The sequence below is a fragment of the Mytilus edulis genome, chromosome 3 (genome assembly GCF_963676685.1).
Source record: "Mytilus edulis chromosome 3, xbMytEdul2.2, whole genome shotgun sequence".
NCBI classification, from domain to species: Eukaryota; Metazoa; Mollusca; class Bivalvia; order Mytilida; family Mytilidae; genus Mytilus; species Mytilus edulis.
The window spans coordinates 50,589,431-50,607,131 of NC_092346.1; the positions used below are offsets into that span (position 1 = coordinate 50,589,431).

Sequence of the window (17,701 nt, forward strand, 5' to 3'; positions counted from 1 at the left end):
TTTGGTGGGGTGCGTGTTGTTTATTCTTTAGTTTTCTATGTTGTGTCATGTGTACTATTGTTTTTCTGTTTGTCTTTTTTCATTTTTAGCCATGGCGTTGTCAGTTTGTTTTAGATTTATGAGTTTGACTGTCCCTTTGGTATCTTTCGTCCCTCTTTTAAGGTCCAAAGGGTCCAAAATTAAACTTTGTTTGATTTTAACAAAAATTGAATTCTTGGGGTTCTTTGATATGCTGAATCTGAACATGTACTTAGATTTTTTTTGTTATGGGCCCAGTCTAAATTGAGGTCCAAAATTAAACTTTGTTTGATTTCAACAAAAATTCAATATAAGGGGTTCTTTGATATGCTGAATCTAACCATGTATTAAGATTTTTGATATTTGGGCCCCATAATCAAATTGGTCCACAATGAGGTCTAAAGGGTCCATAATTGAACTTTATTTGATTTCATCAAAAATTGAATTCTTGGGGTTCTTTAATATGCTGAATCTAACCATGTATTTAGATTTTGGATATTGGACCATAAAAGGTAAATGTCCACTTAAAAATTCTGTGTCAACTATTTAATCACAATCCAAATTCAGAACTGTATCAAGTTTGAATGTTGTGTCCATACTTGCCCCAACTGTTCAGGGTTCAACCTCTGCACTAAAAAAAATGCATCAAGCTGTGCCCTGCAGAGCATTTTATATTTTCTGCCAGTTAACATAACAATCACTCTGTGGTTAGTTTTTATAATTTAAAGGACTTTCTTAAACTATCCTGTCTTGGACAGAAGCTTGTTTATAATCAGAAGCTAGTAACTAGAAGGAAACTTTTTAAAAAAGTATTTGTTTTCCGTATATTACTTTAAAATTATGTACATAGTTTTCTTCCAGTTAACATTACATACAATCTGAAGATAAAGTTCCTAAAACATTTATTAGCTTCATAAAGTAGGCGAGACACTAGTTGGGTTACACAGAACCCTTAATTTCTTTTATCATACAACCAACAGGACCTGGCTACTTATAAATATTTCAAAAGTATTCATATTTTTCATGTTTGTATGCTTTGTCTGAAATCATTAATAGTGACTATAAAATGACTTATTTTCACAGTAAAATGAATAGAAAGTAAACATGAAGAGGTTCCAGTGTATGTCATAAGGGGAAGCAGTTCTGAATTTTGAAATTGGTATAAAGGAGAGATGATACACCAGAGAAGACTTAAAGTGTGCAGGTAGGCATCTTGATTGGTTGATTTTAATCGAATGAATTAAGGAGATGTGGTAGGATTGCCAATGAGACAATTATCCACCATTGTCCAGATATACATGTAAGCAACACTAGGTCACCATACTGCTTTCAACAATAATCACAACCCAATAGTCAGCTATGCAGGCCCGCCATTGTTTGTTTACTGTTCAATGGCAATTATATGTTTCACACATAGTCAAGACAAGTAAAAAAAAATAGAATAATAGATCTTCTTAAGTAGCGTTAGCTGATTGGAGAGGGAAGGAACTATTGCTAAAAAATATGATTGTTGGTAATGGACAAACATTTGGCTTTGCAACAAAACATCTGCAGATTTAAAGAGTTGGTACACACACGAAACAGGAGTCTTGATATTATATAGAAGTAGAAATAGATAGGTAGATGTAAACTTCGATGCAAAAAAGGACTGTAAAACATAATAATTAGTTTTTGATTTCTAATGATTGTAGAAAACAGAGAAAATTTTGTATTTAAAACATAAAAAGACCTGTCCAATCTTGTAATACACAGGGAATCATACTTTCAGACAAAACTATCCGTGGTTGCAATTTGAACAGAATTCTGAAGTGAGGTTGAATCTAAATCATTTATCCAAGGATTAAACAAACGGTTAGATTTATCCACAGGATGAACAGAAAATAACCTTTGGTTAAATTTTATGAAAAAAACAACAACAAATAAGACAGACAATCATGTTCATTTACCAATTTAAAATTTCTCAACTGAACTTTGCATATGAATGTTTGGTTTTAGGATGATTTAACTCCAACCAGCAGCATAATTCTCTTGCTTTCACTTTACAGTATGTAGAGAGAAATTCAGGACCAGCTATTGTTTGAAGAGGAATTACAGCAGCAAAGAGTTCACCTTTAAATAAATGGTCTTAGTACAGCACTGAATCACTAGACCATTATTCACATTTGATTGTTATTACAAAGAATGGATGTATCTGACTAGCATTTGTATGACATTTATCATATGAAGACTTACAAGGCCAAGAATCAGATGTTACAAACAAATGTGTGTGCATTTAAAAACATGAATATCTTAATTTTACTTTCTTTTTGTGATTTGAAGAGCGTTTGCTTTAGACCCTTACTTGTGTGTATGAAATGAAGAATGTTCATAGTACTTTTATAGGTACATGATTGTAACCTTTAATCTATTAAAGAAAAAGAAATGTTAGAAAAGTTGGGTTTTTTTCATGCCACTTATTACATAATTCTTATATACTGATTCTTGATAGATGTGCTTAGAGACATACCAAACAAATAGACCTTTGGAAAATGTATATATATGTGTCCTTCCTTTATCTTTATTTCATAGATTCTATAAGATGATTTTGTATGTTTTATACATTGTATATGTGTTCATGAGATTTCATTAGTAAGCATCACACAATACTACAGTTGACCTCTCAGCCATTAAGGAGATGTGATAGGATTGCCAATGCTATTTCTAAAGACCATGGATCAAAGATAATGAGTTTATATTAAATTATCGTGGATTTCAATACCAAAGAAAGTTCACCATATAACATTTGAATACCATTAATACTATAAGTTATGATAGTTTACTGTTAAAAAATTTTGACATCTTCCTGTATTTCTGGTTGAGCTGTATTGTTGAGTTTCTGTCACACTGTGTCATTACTTTTCCCATACTTTCAAAAACCTTTTAAGAATAAAATTGAGAATGGAAATGTGGAATGTGTCAAAGAGACAACCCGACCAAAGAGCAGAAAACAGCAGAAGTCCACCAGCGGGTCTTCAATACAGTGAGAAAATTCTGCAACTAGAGGTGTGCTTCAGCTGGCCCCTAAATAAAAATATGTACTAGTTCTGTGATAATGGACTGGTTAGTAAAACTTGACTTATAATACCAAGAAAAAAAACTTATTATACTGATATTATTAAATTGCAGTAGGTCCTTCAGTTGTTACATTTAAAATTATTTTTGGTGACGGACATGAAAAACATGACTACGTTATGTATCAGTAAGCATTGGATACTTGTGTACACGTATAGGAAGTTAAGTCGCCTTCTGTGTTTAGGGTTCACAGATACTATACCTCCCATCTAGGTATAGTAACGTCCCCTACCATACGTTCCACAACATATCCACAAATTGAGAGTGAGGAGGCTCAGTTAAAAACATATCATATCCATATGTACCAAGTAACCGCTATTACTGGTGCAAACTGAGCGGGGGCTCAGTCAGCATGTGTACCAAGTATGCCCTATTACTGGTACTAACTGAGAGTGTGGTGGCTCAATTTGACCGATTTAGGTCACTCCATATCTACTATATGTACCAAGTAAACGCTATTACTGGTGCAAACTGAGTGGGGGCTCAGTCAGCATGTGTACCAAGTATGCCCTATTACTGGTACTAACTGAGAGTGCGATGGCTCAATTTGACCGATTTAGGTCACTCCGTATCAACCATATGTACCAAGTAAACGCTATTACTGGTTTAAATGGGGATGATTTTCTGTTTTTGTAAATCTTTTAAATTGGGATGTTTAACTGTTTTGTTCATGTTTTAAATGGGGATGTTTAACTGTTTTTATAAAGTTTTTGAATGGGGATGTTAAACTGTTTTGTAAAGTTTTTAAAGGAGAAGTTTAACTGTTTTTGTAAAGGTTTTAAGTGGGAAAGTTTAACTGTTTTGGAAAGTTAAATTGGGATGTTTAACTGTTTTTATAAAGTTTTTAAATCGAGTTGTTAAACTGCTTTTTTAAATTTTTTAAATTGGGAAGTTTTACTGTTTTTGAAAAGTTTTTAAATGGGATGTTTAACTGTTTTTGTAAAGTTTTAAATGGGATATTTAACTGTCTTTTTAAACATGTTAAAGGTTTTTAAATTGGGATGTTTAACTGTATTTATAAAGTTTTTAAATGGAGTTGTTAAACTGCTTTTGTAAAGTTTTTGAAATTTAGAAATTTAACTGTTTTTGTAAAGTTTTTAAATGGGATGTTTAACTGTTTTTGTAAAGTTTTAAATGGGATGTTTAACTGTCTTTGTAAAGTTTTTAACTTGGGATGTTTTAAATGTTTTTGTAAGGTTTTTAAATGGGGATGTTTTACTGTTTTACTGTTTTTGTAAAAATTAAAATGGGGATGTTTAACTGTTTTTCTAAAGTTTTTAAACGAGGATGTTGAACTGTTTTTGTACAGTTTTTAAATGGGGATGATAAATTGCTTTTGGAAAGTTTAAAATTGGGATGTTTATCTGTTTTTTGTGGGGATATTAAAATGTTTTTGCAAAGTTTAAAAGGGGATGTTTTACTGTTTTTGTAAAGTTTTTAAATGGGGATGTTCAACTGTTTTTGTAAAGTTTTTAAATATAGGGATGTTTAACTGTTTTTGTAAAGTTTTTAATGGGAATGTTTTACTGTTTTTGGGAAGTTTTTAAAAGGGGAAGTTGTACTGTCTTTGTAAAGTTATTAAATGGGGATGTTTAAATATTTTTGTGAAGTTTTTAAATGCAGATGTTAATCTGTTTTTGTAAGGTTTTAAAATAGGGATGTTTTAACTGTTTTTGTAAAGTTTTTAAATAGGGATAATTTACTGTGTGTTTGTAAAGTTTTTAAATTACAAATGTAGGTGTTTTACTGTTTTTTAATAAATTTTAATTGAGGATGTTTAACTGATTTAATCAAAAATTGAAATTGGTTAATCTTTATAACTTTATGCCCCGCTAATGTCATTGTGTTTTTTGGGTCTGTTCAGTTGAAAATAGTGCCCTCTTCAGGTTAAAGTGTTTGTTCAAGGTGATTTATAAATGAAAATGATTTGTTGTTTTAAATTTCATACATTGTTCTACAAATTTTAATTTAGGGTATTTTATTGTTTTATCAAAAATGTAAATGGGACATTTTACTTTTCATCATCATTTTTATTACCCTGTTTTTATTCTTTTAAAAAAAATAACAACTTGGCTGGATACATCGTGCCAAAACTGTGCCAAAACCGAGACTTGGATTTGGGACGTCAAAAGGAAGTGACAGGTGTCTTACAGTTAGCATGTGTCTTGGTCTACAGGCACCTGTTAGTCCAGATAATCCACAGTTCAGCTGGCTATGACAAGCAAACAGGTAAGTTTATCACATTTTTATTTACATTTTGAATTTCCTATTTTTGTTGAGCTTGTGTCTTTTATCGCAAAAGCGAGACAAAGCGATCCTACATTATGTGGGTCGTCAACGGCAGTGTCGACTAATATATTCACTCTGTGGTTAAAAGTTTTTGAACTTTTACAACTTTTTTTTATACTATTCTGGATTTCCACCAAACTTGGACAGAAGCTTGTTTATGATCATAAAAAAATCCTGTTTATCTGTATTTTACTTACAAACGGACTTTTCTGCCAGTTAACATTGCATTCACTCTGCGGTTAAAGTTTTAAAAATAACTTTCTTAACCTAACCTGGAATTGTATCAAAATTAGACAGGAGCTTGTTAATGATCAAAATCTAGAAGGAATTGTTATACTCCTTATCCATGCTATGAAATACCTGGGGTTTATAGTTTTTCACTTCTGTCTGTCATAATTATTCTCTTCAATATGTTTACCCAAATCTTTATATTAGATTGCAACTATACTTTAATATATGGTCACTTGTTAGGGGAGAAATAATCTTTTTTTTTAGGTCACTACAAGCAAGGTTAAGGTCATAATTGCCAAAAAAAACAAATATAATTTGAGCAGAAAAATGAGTTTAAAAATATTTCAGATGCAAAAACTATGCTGTGAGATTTTGCTCTTCATATGGAGGATGTTGGGTATTTGAGCTTAGGCCATAAAAAAGAATAGGTTTGTTTGCCCAAATCCTACCTACCTAGAAAAAAGCTGTCTACTCAAATTCTTTTATTGTCCTGATTTGAAGAAGTTTTTTTTAATCAGATAGGCATGAAGACTAATAAACACCCGATACTTCAATTTCTTTTTTTGAAAAAAAAAGAAAATGCCTACCTACATACCCACTGTCTAAACCTTTGGGTAGGGTCTGGGCAAACCTAAATATTTTTAATTGTGGCCTTATGTATTAAAATTATAAGATTTGATTGCTTATTTTTTTTATTTCAAATGCTTTCTTAATACTTCATACACAATATATGCTTTTGTTAAAGCTTTTTCACCCAAATGAAGTTATTCAAGGAAGCATTATATCTTCTTAGTTATTGTTTAGCCTGAAATGAAAGTCGCAGTACGCGACACAAAGTTTTTACTATCCAGTGGCATTTAAAGCTTTATATTTCAGAAGGTAGAAAACCTAGATGCTTCATATCTTATATGCAGATACCTCATGTTATAAAGTTTCCATGTGGCATATGTCCAATGCCCGTGACCTCGTTTTCATGGTTCAGCAACTCTGGGAACAGTATATTTGACATCAATATATATGTTTTGGAGCAATTACTTGAAGAAAAAAAATTGTCTTGTGAACTTGTCACTCATTATGAGTAAAAGGATTACCATTTTGATATATGGATTCCTTACAACTTCTACATGTCGGACAGATTGGGTTCACCTGACCTCAACCTTATTTCATGGATCATTGGATAATGTTAAAGATAAGTGATTAGGCCCTTTTCTCAAATACTATCAGCAGTAGGTCAACTATATGTGGTGTATTGAACAACTGTAATGGGTACATGTCAATCATGCAGGTTTTATCTGACCTTGATGTCATTGTCTTGGTTCATTGGTTAAGTTTTGTTTCGGTCTGTTTTTCAAGTACTATTATCAACAGGTTAACTAAATTTGGCATATGGAATGATTGTTAAGGTGTATATGTCTGTCTGTCAGCTATCATCTGACCTTCACCTTATTTTCATAGAGCATTATTCAATGTTCAGCATAGTCAGCTATATATAAAGGCCCCGAAATGACAAATGCAAAACAATTAAAACGAGAAAACTAACGGCCTAATTTATGTACAAAAATGAATGAAAAACATATGTGTAACACATCAACAAACTGTCTGACAGCATGTAGTTAAACCTTTATCTGGAAGACTTTCAACATAAAATCAATGTTATGTAAACCAGTCGAGACATTTTAGCGTGTTCAATCTTGTTTTAAATAAGGCACATCCTTAGTTATCAAATTCTTTATTACCTTGAACTTTACAGTTTATATGTGAAATTTCAGAGTACACAAGTAAACCGAGTTAGAAATAGTTATTCTATTGTTTCTGTTTGTCTAGTATTTTGAGAAATTCAAAGACAACTTTTGGTTAGACTGATAGCAAATGACATAGTTAGCTCGATTGTAAACAATACTATACCTTGAAATACCAGAACAGGAAAAAGAAACAAACGTTACATTCGATACACCATTATTCATTTGGAAACTTAAGATTGATTATGTTTGTCATGTTTCATCACTGTCATACCGATCATAACGATCATAAGCTTAATTTCACTTCTTTTATGTTGCTCTTCCCAAAGCGAGTTTCAGGATGTCCTTTCACAGACTCTGAAAAGGTAACATGTCGAAAAAATATATTCTCCAAGGTCAAAAGTCGGTAAAATGAAAATATACTATTGGATTCTTGCTGGTACAATAGTATACTAAATTATAATCACCACTAGGAATATAATTAATTACCAAAACCTTCTACTGTATTTATAATCTGGTAAAAGAAAAATAGGACTGTCAGTATGAGGACCACCATCTCTGTTTGTAGGATGAGTTAATTTTGGTCATGCATTTTATTTTATTGTACATCAAAATTATAGATATTGAACTGATTGCTTATAATTTTTTCTCTTTTTAATGTCAGAGTTTATTTAGATAATGATAGGGCCATAAAAAAGATAGTACTGATCTAGAAAACAGCGGGGATATAAACTTGTTAGAATTGGAGAACTCACTTCTACTATAGCCATATGAGTTTTAAACTTACCATTTTAACAAAAGATTTCTATAGGCAGATCCTTATTTTATAGACGAATCCAATGGAACTGAAGTTCTAACCATTGTTAAGGAATATGGGCTAACCTACCTCCTGAAATTTGTTTGCAGATGAGACTAGAAGATTGTCTAGGATCCTCCATATGGAAGGCAAAAGACTGATAGAGTGATCTATAACCTCCCTCACATCATCAGTATCCTGGACATCAATCTTACAAGTCTATCCTCGTGACTAGAAGATGGTTTAGGATCCTTCATAAGGAAGGCACTACACTGATCGTGTGAGATATAACTATCCTCACATTATCAACCTTATCAGACTGTGATGCTCTACTTCCTTCCACTTCAACACTTTGGTTTTCTGCCATTTGATGAAGCAGAAGATTTGAGTTCAGCTGTCCTCTTGACTAGATGATTGTCAAGGATCCTGCATTAGGAAGGCCCTAGACTGATAGTGTGAGATGTAACCATCCTCACATTATCAGTATCCTTGACATTAACTTTCTCAGACTGTGATGCTCTACTCCCTTCCACTCCACCACTTTGGTTTTCTGCCATTTGATGAAGCAGAAGATTTGAGTTCAGCTGTCATCTTGACTAGACGATTGTCAAGGATCCTCATTTAGGAAAGCACTAGACTGATCGTGTGAGATATAACCATCCTCACATCATCAGTATCCTGGACATCAACATTCTAAGACTAAAATGCTATACTCCCTTCCACTCCACCACTCTGGTTTTCTGCCATTTGATGAAAAAGAAGATTTGAGTAGTAAAGCTGTCATCTTGACTAGAGGATCGTCACTGATCCTCATTTAGGAAGGCCCTAGACTGATAGTGTGAGATATAACCATCATCACACCATCAGTATCCTAGACATCAACATTCTAAGACTAAAATGCTCTACTCCCTTCCACTTCACCACTCTGGTTTTCTGCCATTTGGTGTAGCAGAAGGTTTGAGTTCAGCTGTCATGTTGACTAGAGGATTGTCAAGGAACCTCCACTAGGAAGGCACTAGACTGTTAGTGTGAGATATAACCATCATCACACCATCAGTATCCTAGACATCAATCTTCTCAGACTGGGATGCTCTACTCCCTTCTACTTCACGTCTCTGGTTTTCTGCCATTTGATGAAGCAGAAGATTTGAGTTCAGCTGTCCTCTTTAATAGCAGATTGTCAAGGATCCTTCAGTAGGAAGGCCCTAGACTGATATTGTGAGATATAACCATCCTCTCACTATCAGTATCCTGGACATCAATCTTCAAAGTCCGGGGTGCTTTACTTTCTTTCCACTTCATCACTTTGGTTTTCTGCCATTTGATGAAGAAGAAGATTTGAGTTTAGCTGTCCTCTTGACTAGAAGATTGTCAAGGATCCTCCATTAGGAAGACCCTAGACTGATAGTGTGAGATATAACCATCCTCTCACCATCAGTATCCTGGACATCAATCTCAAAAGTCTGTGGTGCTTTACTCTCTTCCACTTCACCACTTTGGTTTTCTGCCATTTGGTGTAGCAGAAGGTTTGAGTTCAGCTGTCATCTTGACTAGAGGATTGTCAAGGAACCTCCACTAGGAAGGCACTAGACTGATAGTGTGAGATATAACCATCATCACACCATCAGTATCCTAGACATCAACATTCTAAGACTAAAATGCTCTACTCCCTTCCACTTCACCACTCTGGTTTTCTGCCATTTGATGAAGCAGAAGATTTGAGTAAATGACTAGAGGATCGTCAAGGATCCTCATTTAGGAAGGCCCTAGACTGATAGTGGGAGATATAACCATCATCACACCATCTGTATCCTAGACATCAACATTCTAAGACTAAAATGGTCTACTCCCTTCCACTTCACCACTCTGGTTTTCTGCCATTTGATGAAGCAGAAGATTTGAGTAAATGACTGGAGGATCGTCAAGGATCCTCATTTAGGAAGGCCCTAGACTGATAGTGTGAGATATAACCATCATCACACCATCAGTAATCTAGACATCAACCTTCTCAGACTGGGATGCTCTTCTCCCTTCCACTTCACAACATTGGTTTTCTGCCATTTGATGAAGCAGAAGATTTGAGTTAAGCTGTCATCTTGACCAAAGACTTGTCAATAAACCTCTACTAGGAAGGCACTAGACTGATAGTGTGAGATATAACCATCATCACACCATCAGTATCCTAGACATCAATCTTCTCAGACTGGGATGCTCTTCTCCCTTCCACTTCACGTCTCTGGTTTTCTGCCATTTGATGAAGCAGAAGATTTGAGTTCAGCTGTCCTCTTTAATAGCAGATTGTCAAGGATCCTTCAGTAGGAAGGCCCTAGACTGATATTGTGAGATATAACCATCCTCTCACCATCAGTATCCTGGACATCAATCTTCAAAGTCTGGGGTGCTTTACTTTCTTTCCATTTCATCACTTTGGTTTTCTGCCATTTGATGAAGAAGAAGATTTGAGTTTAGCTGTCCTCTTGACTAGAAGATTGTCAAGGATCCTCCATTAGGAAGACCCTAGACATATAGTGTGAGATATAACCATCATCACACCATCAGTATCCTGGACATCAATCTTCAAAGTCTGGGGTGCTTTACTTTCTTTCCATTTCATCACTTTGGTTTTCTGCCATTTGATGAAGAAGAAGATTTGAGTTTAGCTGTCTTCTTGACTAGAAGATTGTCAAGGAACCTTCATAAGGAAGGCATTAAGACTGATCGTTTGAGACATAACCTTCCTCACACCATCAGTACTCTTAACATAAATCTTACATGTCTATCCTCTTGACAAGAAGAGTGTCTAGGATCCTTCTTATGGAAGGCATTTAGAATGATGGTGTGAGATGTAACATACGTCACACCATCAGTATATTGGCATCAATCTCCCATGTCTGTCCTCTTGACAAGAATCTTATTTAGGGTCCTTCATAAGAATATATTAGGCTTATATTTTCAGATAAAAACCTTCATCACACAATCAGAATCCTGGGCATCAGTCTGTCATGTCGGTCCTCTTGACTAGAAGATTGCATATGATCATCCATAAAGAAGGCATTATACTAATCGTTTCAGATGTAACATACCTCAAACCATCAGTATCTTGAACATCAATCTTCCATATCTGTCCTCTTGACTAGAAGATTGTTTATGATCCTTCATAAGACTGATAGTTTGAGATATAACCTTCCTCACATTATCAGTATACTGGACATCAACCTTCAAAGCATGGGATGCCTCATATCTTTTCACGTCATCACTTTGGTTTTTTGCCATGTGACGAAGCAAAAGATTTGAGTTAAGCTGTCCTCTTGGCTTATAAATTGTTTAGGCTACTTCAAATGGAAGGCACTAGACTGATAGTGTGAGATATAACATTCCTCACATTATCAGTATCCTGGACATCAACCTTCAAAGCATGGGATGTCTTTTCCACTTCACCTCTTTGGTTTTTTGCCATGTGATGAAGCAGAAGGTTTGGGTTCAGCTGTTCTCTAGACTAGAAGATTGTCAAGGATCCTTCAAATGGAAGACATTAGACTGCCAGTGTGAGATATAACCATCCTCACACAATCTGTATCTTGGATATCAATCTATCCATCACCACTATGGTTTTCTGCAATGTGATGAAGCAGTAGACCTGAGATCAGCTTTCCTCTAGACTAGAATATTTTCTAGGATCTTTCATTTGGAAGGTATAAGACTGATAGTGTGAGATATAACCAAAGGCCTGGAACTTCAATTCCATTGGATCTGTCTATCAAAATTAATCTAGCAAGAAATTTAAAAGATAGAAGGTTGACTTTGGGCATAGCAGAGTAAATCCTCCAATTTAAGCTGGTTTTTATCCCACTGTTTTCTGGTTTGACATTTTTGAGTTTTTTTATAAGCATTGTTCATGAATAAAATGTATATCAGGAAAAAAAATTCCTAGATAATAGTTTACCTCAAAGGGGAAGTTGTAATTCAATGGAAGATTACCGATAGACCATATAATAGAGATAAAAAAAAAATGGGTTGAAATTAAAATTAAAATATTTCTTTAAAAAAACTAAATTTTAGGCTGTTGACTAAATAGATTTGTAAAATTTATATTTGTGTTAATTTTAATTCTTTTTGAGGTTCTTTAAGTGACTTTGTTGTAATGGATGTGGAGTAAGACTTGTTGGTCTAATACTGCTCATAATTAGGTAGGGCTATAATTCTTCTAGTGAAACACATTTTATTTTCATCATAAAATAAATTTAAAGGAAATGTTCTTTACTTTAAAGTTCTTAGAGGTCAGAAGCTTTTTTTTCTTCATATTTTTACATTTTATGACTTTAAATGTTTTAAAGAATTGAAGTAGATGTCATTTTTTTTGTGTGTGTGTTTTTGGGATGTTGTCACATTGTGTTCCCTCCATCTCCTATCACCCATTTGTACTATACGAACTATTCCTATATACTGTGGATTTATTATTATTCTTCAGTAATGATTTTTTTGGGGTATATGTGAACAACAAATATGAATGATAAACAGCAAACATTTTCTATAGGCTTGTATGCAGACTTTAGCAAAGCACTGAATCAAATTCCCACAAAATTACAATTGTTCCTCAATCCATGGGAATTGTCACCCATACAAATACATTTGCTCCTCAATACATTGGAATTGATACCCAAAAATACAATTGTTCCTCAATCCATGGGAATTGTCACCCACACAAACACATTTGCTCCTCGATACATTGGAATTGATACCCAAAAATATACCCGGCATTGTTCCTCAATCCATGGAAATGATTACCAACAAAAATACAATTGTTCTTTAATTCATTGAAAGTGTTCCCCACAAAAAATATAGGAATCTGCAATAATATACCTACAATGGTCCAACATTGATTTTTTTAACAGATTTATCATACTACTTTTCAGGCCAGCATTTATTATTATTTGCCATTATGGATTGATGTTTAAAATAGCCATTGGAACTGACTTTTCAGGTAAGAAAGAGTATTGTAATAGTATCACCTTGTGAATGCAACACCTGGGACCATTTGACAGACAGCTCTCATACTTGGTAGGATTGTTTGCCATCGTGTGTAGATGATCACCATTTTGATCCCATCATTTTTACATTTTTATAAGAATTAAACCATATTTGTCTATTGTACCACAGTTACACATTGTGACACAATTAATTTCCTCACTTATACAGCGCAGGGACGTTTCACCATTGCATAGCAATCTTGATTTTATTTCAGTATTATTTTGTGACTATAACTGTTTTAAAGATATCAATTGATAACATAGATGTTATGTGTTTGTTTTGTTGGGATGTTGTCCAATGATGTGTTCCACCTTTTACCTTGATGTTATAATAGGGCCAAGTGAGCTTTTCTCATCACTTGGCGTCCGTCGTCTGTTATCCATCGTCGTCTGTTAACTTTTACAAACATTTTCTCCTCTTAAACTACTGGGCCAAATTCAACTAAACTTCGCCACAATCATCAATGTGGTATCTAGTTTGAAAAATGTGTTCGATGACCCAGCATGCTTGCCAAGATGGACGACAGGGCTAAAAATAGATCATGGGGGTAAAATGTAGATGTTGGCTTATATCTAAAAAAAAAAAATCATTTAGAGCAAATCTGACTGAAGTGAAATTGTTCATCAGGTTAAGATCTATCTGTCCTGGAATTTTCAGATGAATTAAACAACCTATTATTAGGTTGCTGCCCCTGAATTGGTGATTTTGGTTATTTTCTTGAATATTATTATAGATAGAAATTAACTGTAAACAGCGATAATATTCAGCAAAGTAAGATCTACAAAAAGGTTAACATGACCAAACTGGTCATTTGACCCCATAACGAGATATTGCCTTTAAAGTGAATTTTTAACAATTTGTAAATTTTTGTAATGATGTCGCCTTTTGAGCCACTGTGTTGTACCTCAGTTTTGAAACGCTTTGACTACGAAATGTCTGCACCAGACTCAATAAAATTTGTATCCAATATTAAAAGGATATTCATAAGAATATCTGACTAAAATTTATTTGATAGAATATTTGTTTTTCTTAATGCATGAATACTTTGGAGCATATTTTCAGCATTTTATTGAAAAATCCTATGCAAATCAAGCATGCAAAAAAAGAATCCATTGAGGAAAGAGTTAAAGTAAATTTTTAACAATTTTTCATAAATTTTTGTAATCTTTTACAAAAGTCGTCTGAAACTAAAGCAAAAGTATAACGGTTGCATTATTTCATGTATCAATTGTATATAAACATATCAGGTGAGCGACAAAGGCTCCTTGGAGCCTCTAGATTTATATAAAATGTACTTTAATATACCAACAGCGGTATTTTTAACAATTTTAATTGACCAAGACTTTTCATATTCCAGGGTACAGCATTACAGCTTGTCCATAAGGATTGATGATTGTTAAGGTAAGAAAAAGCTGTTACAAAGATTTATGAACTTTTTGTATTTAAATAACATGTACATGAATTGATTTTTATAATCTTTTTACAATTCCACATTTTTTTTAAAGAATGTGTCAAGATTTAGGAAGGCAAAACAGATTATTTTAGGAAGTGTCTTTCTTTTGTTATCAAGAGTTGTCAAAGTTTATTTGGTTTAAAAGTTTCTTGTATATAAAAGCCTGCAGTTCAAAATGTATGACAATGAATCAATAGAGCATTTGATGGAAACTTAACCTATTATTGAAATTCCCAAATTAAATCTCTGAAATAAAGACATTAGAATGATACAGCTGTTCAAAAGTCAGAAATCGATTGAGAGAAAACAAATCAACAACCATGTTAAGAAAAAAATTATGGGTTGAACCTGGTGTTATGGCTAACCAAACCTCTTGCTTATGTAATATGCCAGAAAACTTGAAAGTGTCTTAATTCTTTTTCAGCCTACCATTACCATTACCATGATTACTGTGGCTGCATAAAACAATTGTGATTAATTTTGTATTCTCTTAATGATTACAATCGGTTAGCCTATTGTCATTCAAAGGACATAGCTTTCAATTAAGTTCATCACACAACGTGCTAGCACTTGATGTTTTTTTAAACCTATTAATGAAATTTGCAGAAGTCACAATATGAACTAATATTCCTACGTTGAAGGTGTATTTTGAATGAAAAAAAGACTAGAGGCTGGTTTGACAGACATAATTGCATAGATGAGTTCAAATATGTGTACAATTAGTAAATAAGGACAAAACTGAACATGAAGAAATGCAGCAGCCATAATATCTTAGTTGCAACATATTCAACATACAGATGCTAACCTGATCATCCAACATAAGAAATACCAGCATATATAATCCCTGTTCTTGTATCACTATATATAGTATGGTATCATTTCCCTGTAATTTGTGAAATGAACAGAAGTTTGAAACTTTTAAGTAGAATGTGATAACTTATCTTATGATATCGTTAATCGGTATTTTCATACAGTTGTTATGGTAATTCATTTGTGTAATTTTATGTACTTTTATTGTTTCGTCCTTTTTATTTGATCTAATGTGCCATATTTTAGTTTTTTAATTGATAAGATTATTGGTTATTTTTTTGTTGTTGTGTAAACTGCTTAGAGTATTTTTTGTTAGATAAATGCCCTTCCTATATATTGGATTTTCAGTATGATATAGGGGAACAAAATTGCCGTATATAACAATTTTTTGTCTTTACTCAGAATTCTTAAATAGTTCATAACAAGGTCATTACTATAGTTTAAGTAGATTCTACATTTCTTTTCTGACGATTTGAGACCCAAATATAAGGTAAAAGTCCAAGTAACCCTTTTCCTGTTATTTAAAAAAATCAAATATCTTAAAAACCTATCATTTTTTTTTATTCTATTTTGCTCCTCAACTTAAGTTATACTGTTCTGATTCAATTTCCAGATTTTTTAAATTTCACTTCACTACATGATTTAATGTTAAATCCCATAAAAACGTAAGCTAAGGGAACCGAAAAATTAAATGTTTTTATAAGAACAAGACTTTAGGGATCATACAGTGATTTAATCAGATAGACATATTTTGGTTCCTATGGCACCTTCATCAGGATTAAAACTACAGAAGAGTACACAATCCTGTAGTGATAATTTGCATTTCACAATGTTACCATCAGGTTAATGATAAATAGGGAGTGAAGGTAGATGTGAAAGATAACTGGATCAAGAATGTTAAATAAAATATGTTTTTGTAAATTTGGACGACATTTGACTTGCAATTATGTACCATTTACTACACTGGATGTAGTACAGACTTGCAGTCCCGTACCATTTCAACACTTGAAGAAGTACGTTTATCTGAGCGAAGCCAATTGGAAGTATGTACCTCTTAGTGAAGCTAATTGGGAGCACACCCTCTGTCTTGTTGCGAAGCTGATTGGAAGCAGTACATATATACCTCTGTCTGCTTAAGTTAATTAGAAGCAGTACCCCTGGCAGAGCGGTCCCAATTAGAGGCATGTAACTTTGAGTGGAAGCCAATTGGAAGCATGTACCTCTGCAAAATTTGATTAAACACTATTTAACAAATTTTATTTAACATTCTTTTTAAAGTTTACTTTCATGCCTTCTTTCATTTTTTACTTATTATTATTCCCCCTGTTGACATTGTGAAGTACACATTATCACTTCACCATTTTATACTCTTCTGTAGTTCTTATTCTGATGAAGGTTCCATAGAAATTAAAACATGCCAATATAGTTTATTACTCCAACAATCCCTGAAGTATTGTTATAAGGGCTTTAGAATAATCATAAATGACTTTTAAAAATGTAAAATACAATAAGGAACTGAGAGCTTTAGTCAACACTTGGTGTCTGTTATCATCTGTCTGGTGTAAACTATTTCAAACATCTTCTCCTCTGAAACTACTGAACCAATTCAATTCCAACCAAACTAAAGCTGAATGATCCTTATGGTACCTAGAATGAAGTTTGTGTTATATTTTCTGTTTTGTCCAAAAACATGGCCACCTTTGCTAAAAATAGAACATAGGGATAAAAAGCATTATTTTGGTTTATATCTCAAACATTAAAGCATTTCAAATTTGACATGGGGTGAAAGTGTTTATTAGATGGGTTCTATCAGCAATGAAATTTTCAGATGAATCCAACAACCCATTGGATTGCTCTACCACTAAATTGGTAATTTTAAGAAAATTATGTTTTTGGTTATCTTGAATATTATTAATGATAATGAAAAACTTTAACAACAAAAATATTCAGCAAAGTAAAATCTACAAATAAGTTTATATAACCTTAATTTTCAATTGAACCCCTGAGGAGCTATTGTCCTTTAAAGACAGTTTTTCACAATTTGTTCATCTAGTTTGCTTATTTAAAAAAATCTCCTTTGATCTAAACTTAGGCTGAATGAATTTCAGAGTATCTAGTATAAAAAATTTGTATTTTATTTATTTGTACATCAAGAAACACAGCCGCTATGGCTAAACTGGAACATAGGGTAAAATACTTTTTTTTGCTTTTAAAGAAAATATGACA

The 17,701-nt window shown here is 33.2% G+C and overlaps 1 long non-coding RNA gene across 1 annotated transcript; it reads left to right on the forward strand.

Moving 5' to 3' along the window:
* Nucleotides 1-4,792: 4,792 nt before the first annotated feature.
* Nucleotides 4,793-16,262, forward strand: LOC139516723 (uncharacterized). Its single transcript, XR_011663011.1, has 4 exons — nt 4,793-5,358; nt 13,098-13,165; nt 14,570-14,613; nt 15,090-16,262. It is a non-coding gene; the product is annotated as an uncharacterized lncRNA (long non-coding RNA).
* The last annotated feature ends 1,439 nt before the right edge of the window (nt 16,263-17,701 follow it).